This window comes from Hibiscus syriacus, unplaced genomic scaffold (genome assembly GCF_006381635.1).
Source record: "Hibiscus syriacus cultivar Baekdansim isolate YM2019G1 unplaced genomic scaffold, ASM638163v2 tig00110678_pilon, whole genome shotgun sequence".
NCBI lineage: Eukaryota > Viridiplantae > Streptophyta > Magnoliopsida > Malvales > Malvaceae > Hibiscus > Hibiscus syriacus.
The window spans coordinates 2,090,154-2,101,696 of NW_024062822.1; positions in this window are offsets into that span (position 1 = coordinate 2,090,154).

Below are 11,543 nucleotides of genomic sequence, written 5' to 3' on the forward strand. Positions count from 1 at the left end.
GATTGGTGGCGACTCCTCACCTTTCGAAATGAATTTCAAAGAGAAAACCCCAGTTGATATCGGTCTTTCCCCGCCCGGGCGAAAAACGGTTACGACAGCTTGGCGACTCCGCTAGGGACCTTTGTTTTTCTTAAACAAGTTGAGAGTCTAGCCACAAGTTGGGTACCCTATATTTATGATTTTGGAAATTTTGAGTTCAATCTTATTTAATATATGGTTCATTATGGTCTTAAAAAATTTCTCTCCGGTTAATGCTTACACTTCTGTGAAATATTTAGGAGTGTTGCATATTATAAGCTCTAACCCGAGCTCAACCCCGATTTACCTAAGTAGAGAGAAACATCACACCTCATGAGGAGCATTGGGCTTCCTTGTGTGGGTCTGACAAAGTATCTCTAGAAAGCATCCTAAGTTGGCAATCCGGATATCAGATCCGAGGTACGCTTTTAGTGGTGTGATCCCCTGAGCTGAACCCGATTTGCAAGTCTGTAATGGGCCAGAATCGGGGGGCAACCTTAGCAGGTTGTAAAGATGGCTTGTGAATCATTTTCTAGAACCCAACCTCATATAAAGAATTTAGTAAGCCTACCCCGTTAAAGCCATGCGGATAACTTAGAAGAACTAGATCACATGATGTTAGGATTTTTAAATTTCTTTGATTATTTCGCATTTGATACTTTAAATTTTTATTAATTATTCTTTGATTTTTTGAATTATTCTAATATCACTAACTTATTGTTTTGTTTCCTGATTGCATGTATCATTATCATATCACATCATTTCATAAACGGTATTGATTCCTAGATCACCTAGTTATTATAAAAAAGCTTAAGGCAGCAATGTCTTCCGACGGGACTGAGACTGCAATCAGTGTTCAGACCTGGTCTAAATATGGGCAGACACGGTTCGGGGACAGACTTGTCACTACGAAAGATTCAGTTTTGCCAGAAAAGGTAACTATCCAAGTTAGACAGGCACACTGGGCTGAGTTATCAAGAATTTGGTCTACTTGGGATGATAATGAGAAGACACTATTCAGAGGGATATACGGCGACATTATAGAGCTACTGAGAGTACCAATAGATTCGGTGGTGGTTTGAGCCCTTGTCGAGTATTGGAATCCATCTTACAGGTGTTTTACTTTTGGTAAAGTAGACATGATCCTGTCCTTGGAGGAGTATACAGCTTTGCTGAACATCCCGAATATTAGAAGACATTTCATTTACACCAAGGCAATTCGAACTAAGGGGTTCATAACCAAGATGATCACGCTGATAGGAAAGACCAAGGAGTGGGTCGAAGAGTACATTCGTGATGAGGGGATCTCCTGGGCTCAGCTGAAAAGTTTAATTTACGAGCAAACTCCATCGAAAAGAATAAGAGATCACTTCAACCTTGCGGTATATGGTTTGGTAATTTTTCCCAGGAACGAGGATCACTTCGACATTGTCTTAATCGATTTCGTTTAAGCTATCGCTAGAAAGAATCCTGCACCAACCATCTTTGCGAAAACATTCTTGTCACTGAACCAGTGTAGACAATTGGGGGGAGGTCAGTTCACCGGATGTGGCTCACTATTATTAGTTTGGTGGTGGAGCCACTTATGGATAGACGAGAAAGGTTGGGATTGGAGACATCAATCAAATTTTTCGCCTCTAGTGGATTTCCTCAACAAATGCCAAATCCCCGAGCATCGTAAGAGGAAAGACTGGGTTGAAGCTCTCCGTAACATGAAAGATACTGAGATAGTATAGAAGGCTTACTGGTTACCCAAAGAGGACATACTTTTCAGGTGCGGTAACGATAATTTTGTAATGCTGCACGGATTATGGGGTGCGATCGGGTATACTCTGCTAATTGTACTCAGACAGTTCAGTACCTGATAATTCGTACCAGCTACCCACAACTTGAAAGAGGCAGATTTTTCTTTCTCTACTCCGGGTTACCGAGAGCGAATTTCAAAGATCTATGCGGCTTGGCAGAAGCCTCAATGCATGAGCTTCAAGATGATAAAGCTTGTATTCACGCCACCCTATGAGGTTTGGAGGTCACAGAGAATTAACAACAATACACCTAAGCCAAATTTAGAGGACAAGTTAATTATGGAGGAGCGATTGAGGAGGCTCCCGACAGAAGCTGAGTTGTTAAAAGAGGAAATGCGACTGATGAATCTAGAGAGAGAAAAAGAACAGAGAAGCTTCTCGGAAGAGAAGACAATATGGGAACTCGAAATGATTAAGAAGGATGGAGTGATAAAATAATTGGCCAAAGAGAAAGAGAAGGTCCAGGAGAATTTTGATGCGCTAAACCAATATTTTCGGGCCTTAGAGAAGAATATGAGAGCCCATGGTCTACATCATACTGCCAAAACCTTAAATATAAAACTCAATAGGGTAGAAAGAAGCGCTAGAAGAGGCCAAGGAGAAAAGAAATGAGTTATACAACATGCTCGGAAACTGAGAGAGCAAAGAGACGAGGCCAACCAGGAATTAGCACAAAGGTAAGCACAGATTGAACAGCTTACGGCACAACTGCTTAGTATCGATGAGACTTTTTAGAACCCTTACAACAGTCTTCAAAAAGAAAATGAGATGTTAAATAAGAAGATAGCGGAGCTAGAAGGAGCAGGGTTGATCCACTCATCCGCACAAGAGGTAACCATGCAAGAAAACGAGGCCTTAAAAGCGAAGATTATTGAATTAGAAGTCATAGTGCATAGATGCCATCAGTGAATCCAACAGCTAGAAGAGAGCAGACCATTAACTAATACAGAGCTTGGAATTGCTCTACGACAGGCTCAGGATACCATTCAAAGGAAACATGAAGCAATGGAGGGAGCAATGGATCTGGCTCGCGATGTAGCTCACCAAGTCTACGAGTTAGCTGAAGAAGCGACAGCTTTAAGAATTTTTGTGATTCCAGAAACAGAGGAAGAACGGCGCATCATGGGATTGATGATAGAGCTCGAAAGATTAGGAAATAGGGCAAGATTCTACGTTTAGTATTTATGTCGATATAATCTCTTTGCCTAAGTGCTTAGATGGTGTGTGTTATTGAGTACTTTTTATATAAACTAAGTTATTTTGGAATCAATATTGGGTTACATTTGCATTTGCATTTTCATATGTTTTTTCTCTAAATTTTCAAAATCTTAATGATTACATTATAACAATTCATTCATTAAAATTCACAAAATAATAAAATACAATTTTTAATCATTTGTAGTTATCCTGGCATACACCTCACACCCATATGGTACTCGTCAGTCAACAAAGAAAATGGAAGATAAGATCGTCCAAATCGAAAAAACTCAGCTTGACATGCAGGAGAGCTTTAAGAAAGTTCAGGAGGAGATACGTAAAAAATGATAAAATCTCAGAATGATTTGATGGAGAAATTTGCGATCATGTTACGAGGAAGAAATATTGAAAGAGAAGATACCCCAGCTGTCGGTGCTACTATCGAAGAACCTTTATATCCCCCAGGTTTTATACCACAAGTGGATCGTGGAAAAGCTTCAAATATTGGTATTACAACTCCAACTATTGGTATTACCTCTGAAGAACCCCTATACCCCCCAGGCTTTACACCACCTCATGTTAAAGTACAACAAAGAGCAACTACACAATCAGAAAGAATACAAGTAAACCTACCTGGCTCTACTTTAAACCCACAACCAATTGAAGACGTCCCTGATTTGGATGAGGAAGAAAAAAAAGAACATGATAAGGAGCTCAAGAAAGAATGGGAACAAATGAAGCATGAATTTCGAGCTATTAAAGAAGATGTTAGCTTATATGGAATCGACGCCAGAGAGCTAAGCTTGGTCCCTGATTTAGTACTACCACCAAAGTTCAAAGTTCCAGATTTCAAGAAATTTGATGGCACCAGTTGTCCTTCTACATATATTACCATGTTTTACAGAAAAATGATAGGCTATGTGAGAGATGATCAGCTATTAATTCATTGAGAAAGCCTGGCAAGCTCAACAATCCGATGGTACAATCAGCTAAGTCGGACTCAGATTAAATCATAGAATGATTTGGCTAAGGCTTTTCTAGATCAATATAAACACGTAAAAGATGTGAGGCCAAACCGAATTTTGTTACAGAGTATGGAAAAAAGATCTAACGAGAGCTTCAGGCAGTATGCCCAAAGGTGGAGAGATATAGCTGTGCAAGTTCATCCACCATTAGAGGAGGAAGAAACTAATATGTTTTTTGTAAATACTCTGAGGACCTCGTTCTTTGGACATCTTATTGGAAATCCATCCAAGAATTTTGCTGATATAGTCAACGCAAGAGAAATGATTGAGATGGCGATCAAAAGCGGGAAGCTAGACGGGGGAGAATCTAGCCGAAAACCTCCAGCAAGAAGGAAGGATAATGAGGTTAGTAATGTGAAGAAATATGATTATAATAACATTACAGTATCCCAACCTCAAGCCACCATATCGTCTGCACTAAATCCTGTTAAGCAAGGGTTAAAAGAACCAAGATAAGAAAGGGAAAGGGTTCAATTTGACCCCATCCCTATGACCTATAAAGAACTATTCCAAATCATGTACGACAAACATGTGGTGTCACCTTACCACACTTCTCCAATACAGCCTCCTTATCTAAAATGGTTTGACATCAATGCTCAATGTGAGTATCATGCGGGGGCATCAGGGCATTCAATTGAAAACTGTCTAGCCTTTAAAAAGTTGATGCAAAGATTAAGGCAAAGAAATGCCATCAACTTCGGTGATAGCGAGCAGCCTAATGTGGCTCAGAATCCACTACCGAACCATGCAAGGGCAGGGGTTAATGCTGTTATTGAAGAAAGAGGGAATGAAGTTATAACCAGAGTCAATGAAGTGAAGTCATCCATGCATTGGATATGGGGGCAAATGGTCAAAGTAGGCTGGTTGACCTTTAATGATGAGGGGAATAAGCATGGTTGCCCCTACCACCGTTGCGAGGATCATGTTATTCAATATTGTGATGAGTTCAAGGCCTTGGTTCAAAGGCTGATGGATAGTAAAGATATGGAATTTTACAATGAAGCTAAAAAAGAGAAAGAGGTAGAGATTTGCGCTTCCGAAGACACATCTAAGGGACTTTACAATACTAACTGCCCTTTATTCATTACACCGAAAGCTCGGACTATGAAAAGGTTAATCCCTAAAGTGGTAATCACGTTTCCATCGTCCTTTCCTTATAAGGACAACAAACAGGTCCCTTGGAGGTATGGATGCCAATTAGAGAATATTGAAAGTTCCGAGGCTGCTAAGGAAGAGGTGGACGAGGTAGGCCACTTTATCAGAAGTGGGAGATGTTATTCTCTCAACCAGACCAGTGAGCTTGAGAAAAGAGCGGCCGTTGATAAAGGAAAAAGGGTTGAGATATTACTGAAAGATGATGAGCCAACAATTAAGGAGACAGTGACCGAGAACGAGGCTGTGGAGTTTATAAAATTTTTGAAGCATAGCGAGTACAATATCGTCGAATAACTACACAAGTTGCCATCTCGTATCTCGATCCTGGCTCTACTATTAAGTTCTGAGGCACATCAAAATGCCTTGCTGAAAGTCTTGAATCAGACTTTCTTACCGAAAGATGTGCCAGTAGAAAAGATAGATCGACTGGCTGTAAATATTCAGGCGGATAACTTCATCTCTTTCTCTGATGACGAGATCCTATCTGGAATGATAGACAACCCCAAAGCCCTGCACATTACCATCAGGTGCAAGGGACATGTGTTATCACGAGTACTGATCGACAATGACTTTGCCCTAAATGTGATGCCATTAAACCTTAAAGAAACTCCCGGTCGACATTACACACATGAGAAATTGCCAAAGCATTGTTCGAGCTTTCGACGGAACAAAGAAGGAGGTACTGGGGAAGATCGATATTCCTTTAACCATAGGACCATCAACCTACGAGGTAAAATTCCTTGTAATGGATATAATGCCCTCCTATAACTGCTTGTTAGGAAGGCCTTGGATCCATAAGGCATGAGCCGTTCCATCCACTCTGCATCAGAAACTCAAATTTGTAATTGAGGGGAGACTGGTATGCCTTAATGCCGAGGAAGATATCATTGCTTCCATATCTACTACCGCCCCATATGCCGAAGTAAATGAAGATGCGGTCGAGTGCTCTTTCAGAGCCTTGGAATTCGTTAATGCCACCTTTGTTACTGAAAGAAAGAAATTCCAAAGCCAATGTTGTCCAACTGTACCAAAATGGAACTGAAAATGACTCTGGGAAGAGGAGCCAAGGTTGGGAGAGGGCTTGGAAGTCGCTTACAAGGAAATATTAGTCCAGTTTTTCCCAATATTAAGCGAGATCGTTTTGGTCTGGGATATTGTTCGGCCTTAAAAGAAAAGTTGAAAAAAGTTCAAAAGAGCCATGAAAGGAGAAAAGCCAGGTTATCTGGGGAGGATATTAAGTGGGAGCCCATTATTTTCTCACCGATGTGTAACACCTTCATATCCGGAGGCCACATGTTTCAGGGGTCCAATCATCTAAAGAGTCTGTTATTGAAAATGCCCTGAGGGATTTGGGTATAAATGTGATATTGGAGGAAGAAATCGAAGATGGAATGACTATGGGCATCTACTCTGCACCACCAGGCTTTGTGCTAAACAATTGGACTGCAGAAGAATTACCTGTAGTTTACAAAACTGTTTCAGAGTAATGCACAAAAACTTTCCCTATTGTCTAAACCCCGGGACAATAAATGATCTTCTGTAAGGGGTTAATCTATCTATTTTTATTTTAATAAATGATGCATTCCTGTTAATTCACGAAATGGCAAACATCATCTCTTGCATTTTTCTCGTTATTTATTTATTATATATTATTATTTCATTCTATTTTGATATGGATAGATCATCCTGTATTTGTATATGTATATATATATATATATATTCTTTCGTTCGTTATTCTTTCAGGACCTCCGGTATCAATAGTATGAATTATGATGACTCTGACCTGAAGATAAATTTTGAGCTACCCATATGTCAAGGGGAAATTGGAGGTTATGATAGTGATGAGGTAAGCGACTTACCTTCTGAACTACTGAAAATGGTAGAGAGAGAAGATAAACAAATTCTACTTCATGAAGAGCCCATTTAGATCTTGAATCTAGGATCAGAGGAAGATAAAAATGAGATAAATATTGGCATCATCATATCTGCTGAGGGACGGCAAAGTCTGATTGAGCTACTTCGAGAGTACAGAGATGTGTTTACTTGGTCGTATGAGGACATGCCAGGTTTAGATACTGAGTTAGTGGTACATAAGTTGCCAATAAAGCCCTTATGTAAACCGGTACAACAAAAGCTCGGAAGAATGCGACCTGAAATGCTACTTAAAATTAAAGAAGAAGTAAAGAAGCAATTTGATGCTGGGTTCCTGAAAGTAGCCAAGTATCCAGAATGGGTAGCAAACGTCGTTCCAGTACCAAAGAAAGATGGGAAAGTCCGTATGTGCATCGACTACAGAGATCTTAATCGGGCCAGTCCGAAAGATAATTTTCCTCTACCACACATAGATACCCTGGTGGATAATACGGCTGGAAACTTTCTATTTTCGTTTATGGATGGGTTTTCAAGTTACAATCAAATAAAGATGCATCCAGATGATATGGAAAAAACTACATTTGTCACCTTGTGGGAAACGTTCTGTTACAAGGTGATGTCGTTTGGGCTTAAGAATGCAGGAGCAACTTATCAAAGGGCCATGGTAACACTATTCCATGACATGATGCATAAGGAAATAGAGGTTTATGTCGATGATATGATTGTTAAAGCTAAAACGGAGGAAGAACACATCGAGAATCTGAGGAAACTCTTCCAAAGATTAAGGAAATGCCAATTAAAACTCAATCCAAGCAAGTTTACCTTCGGGGTAACATCGGGAAAACTCTTGGGGTTTGTAGTAAGCAAAAAAAAGATTGAAGTAGATCCTGGCAAGGTCAAAGCTATACAAGATTTACCACCCCCACAAACACAAAAAGAAGTTCGAGGATTCCTGGGAAGATTAAACTATATTGCCCGATTTATTTCGCAATTAACTGAGAAGTGCGATCCCATTTTTCGCCTTCTCCGTAAAAATAACCCATGGGTGTTGAACGATGATTGCCAAGGAGCTTTTAAAGCAATAAAAGAATATTTGTTGAATGCTCCAATCTTAATGCCACCAATATCAGGCAAACCATTAATCCTCTACTTGTCAATCTTTGAGAATTCAATGGGGTGCGTATTAGGGCAGCATGACCAAACTGAGAAAAGAGAAAAAGCAATCTACTACCTCAGTAAAAAGTTCACTGATTGCGAGACGAGGTACTCACCAATAGAAAAGTTGTGTTGTCCTTTAGTTTGGACTACCCGAAGGCTCAGGCAGTATATGTTGTATCACACTACTTGGCTGATATCTAAACTTGATCCTCTGAAATATCTAATGGGTGTACCTGCTTTATCTGGAAGATTGTCTCGTTGGCAAATCTTATTGTCTGAATTTGACATCCAATATGTAAGCCAAAAAGCAATTAAAGGAAGTGTTGTGTCCTATTTCATTGCAAGTAGGGTTTCTAAAGAGTATGAACCACTAAACTTCGATTTTCCAGACGAAGATTTAATAGTTATTTCAACTGAAGAGGAAGTTTCCTCTACTAATGAACAGTGGAAGATGAATTTCGATGGTGCCTCAAACGCCTTGGGGCACGGAATTGGGGCAATTTTGGTCTCACCTGGTGGAAAACATTATCCTTTTACTAGTCGATTGAATTTTGATTACATAAATAACATGGCCGAGTATGAAGCATGCATCTTAGGTCTTAGAGCTGCCATTGAGCGTAAAGTGAAAAAACTTAAAGTATACGGGGATTCAGCCCTGGTAATTTATCAACTCAGAGGTGAATGAGAAACAAAGGATGCGAAGTTAGTGGAATACCGTAAGTTGGTCATAGAGCTCATTAAAGAATTTGAGAAAGTGACATTCCTTTATCTCCCCAGAGAAGATAATCAAATGGCGGATGCCCTAGCCACTTTGGCAGCAGCCTTTAAAGTCAATGAACATTCAAGCATGATGCCTATTACGATGCAAGCTTATGGGTATCCAGCCCATTGCTATGGCATAGAAGAGGAAGATGATGCAAATCCTTGGTATTACGACATCTTACAATACATTAGATATCAAAGTTATCCCGAGCAGGCCACTGAAAATGACAAAAGAACTATTCAAAGAATGGTCGTAGGATATGTGCTTGATGGCGAGATCCTGTATAAGAAAAGTCATGATCATGTCTTGCTACGATGTGTGGATGCCAAAGAAGCTAGAACGATCATTGAAGAAGTGCATGAAGGAGTTTGTGGTACCCATGCTAATAGGCATGCAATGGCTAAACAAATAATGAGATTTGGGTATTATTGGTCAACCCTGGAAACTGATTGTATCAATTTCGCCAGAAAATGTCATAAATGCCAGATTTATGGAGATAAGCTCCATACCCCTCCTCATTCATTGCATGTAATGACTACTCCATGGCCATTCTCTATGTGGGGCATGGATGTTATTGGGAAAATTTCACCCAAAGCTTCTAATGGCCATCGTTTCATATTCGTGGCAATATACTACTTTACTAAATGGGTAGAAGCAGCCTCCTATGCAAATGTTACTCAGTCAACAGTTTGCAAGTTCTTGAAAAGTGAAATTATTTGTCGATATGGGCTACCAGAAAGGATCATCACCGACAATGCCTTGAATTTAAACGACAAGATGATAAAGTCAACATGTAAACAGTTCCAGATTAAACATCATAATTCTACCACCTATCGCCCAAAGATGAATGGAGCGGTAGAGGCAGCCAATAAGAACATCAAGAGGCTCATACAGAAAATGACTGAGACTTATAGAGACTGGCATGAGAAGCTACCATTCGCTCTGTTTTCCTATCGAACTTCAGTGAGGACGTCCATTGGGGCAACTCCGTTTTCTTTAGTTTATGGAATGGAGGTTGTGCTATGCATCGAGGTTGAGATTCCGTCACTACGAGTGCTGTCAGAGGTTAAGCTAGATGAAGCAGAATGAGTGCAAGCTAGGTATGATCAGTTGAATTTGATTGAGGAAAAAAGATTAAAAGCTATCTGTCACGGGCAAATGTACCAGAAACGTATGATAAGGGCACATAACAAAAAAGTTCGCCCACGAGAGTTTTAAGAAGGAGACCTGATGCTAAGAAAGATTTTTTCAATTCAGAAAGACTTTCGAGGTAAATGGATGCCAAATTAGGAAGTACCTTATGTGGTAAAGCATACATTTTCTAGAGGAGCTTTGATCCTCACCGAGATGGATGGACCAGAATTACCTAACCCTGTGAATGCTGACTCAGTAAAGAAGTATTTTTCCTGAAAAAAATGAAAAAGATTAAAAATGAAAAAGAAAAGAAAAAAGGAAAGAAAAATGAGGAAAAAAGAAAAATAAAATAAAAGGAGGGTTCAAGATGAAAACACGTAAAGGGCGTCTTCAAACCAGAAAAGGTTTCAGGTTGAAAACCCGTAAAGGGTGGCTTGAGAATTGTGTAAATTCAGAATTCGTGCATGGAATAAATTCTGAATTAGTTTTGAATAATTTAAATGGTAGTCAAAGTCAAGGTTAGAAATCGCAAAGCTCGGGTAATAAGAAAGTAAACGAGATTCAAACACTGGCTTACGACATCCAAATATCAGGAATTTGACAGTACAGGGGAACTTCACACCCTTAAGCATTACCACAATCCTCAAGATCCCCTCGACAGAAGCTACACTCGGGTCTTCCTACGGTGTGCCAGTTCAAAAGCATTCGTACTATTGATATCTGATGACGCCTACTGTGTTTTATTTTGATTATTCTAGTTAAAAGTTTGCCATGTATTTACTTAAAAAAATCTTTATTTTTAAATAAAAAAGGTCTTTTTCCACATTGCAAGCATTCTAATTAAAAAATGAAAACATGTAGATTAGCTCAGGAAACATGAGATCATCATGCATTATTGTACAAAAAGTTTTGAAAAAATACAGATATTCTGAAGCTGAAAATGGTCTTAGTATGAGGTTTACGCGATGGTGGGCCATAAGAAATTAAGGACTTATGATACACACAAAGGCTCACAATATGGGATAATCCAAGAAATCTTGTCATTAATCAAATAGCTTGTCATGAAAAGCACATGGGTTCAAAGAGTAAAGACAATCAGAGTTAGGTTCAACCAAAGAGTGTCAAACCAGAGTTGCCAATCAGGGAATTATTGTTGATTTTTTCGTACCCAAATCAGACTGAAGTACAAAGGCCATCAACAAAAGAAATTTCTTGTTTGAAAAGAAAATACCCTCAAAATAATTGCATCATTGCACGTATTTTAGGCATAAATAAGGTCATGACATGAAATGCATAATAATGGTAAATGCAAATTGAGTACTTACAGGTTCTCTAAAAGGAAAAGATAGAGATGTAAGGACCCAACATAAAAATAACGAGTTTAGATTTCCATGTGTGGTGGTGGCAAGACGAACT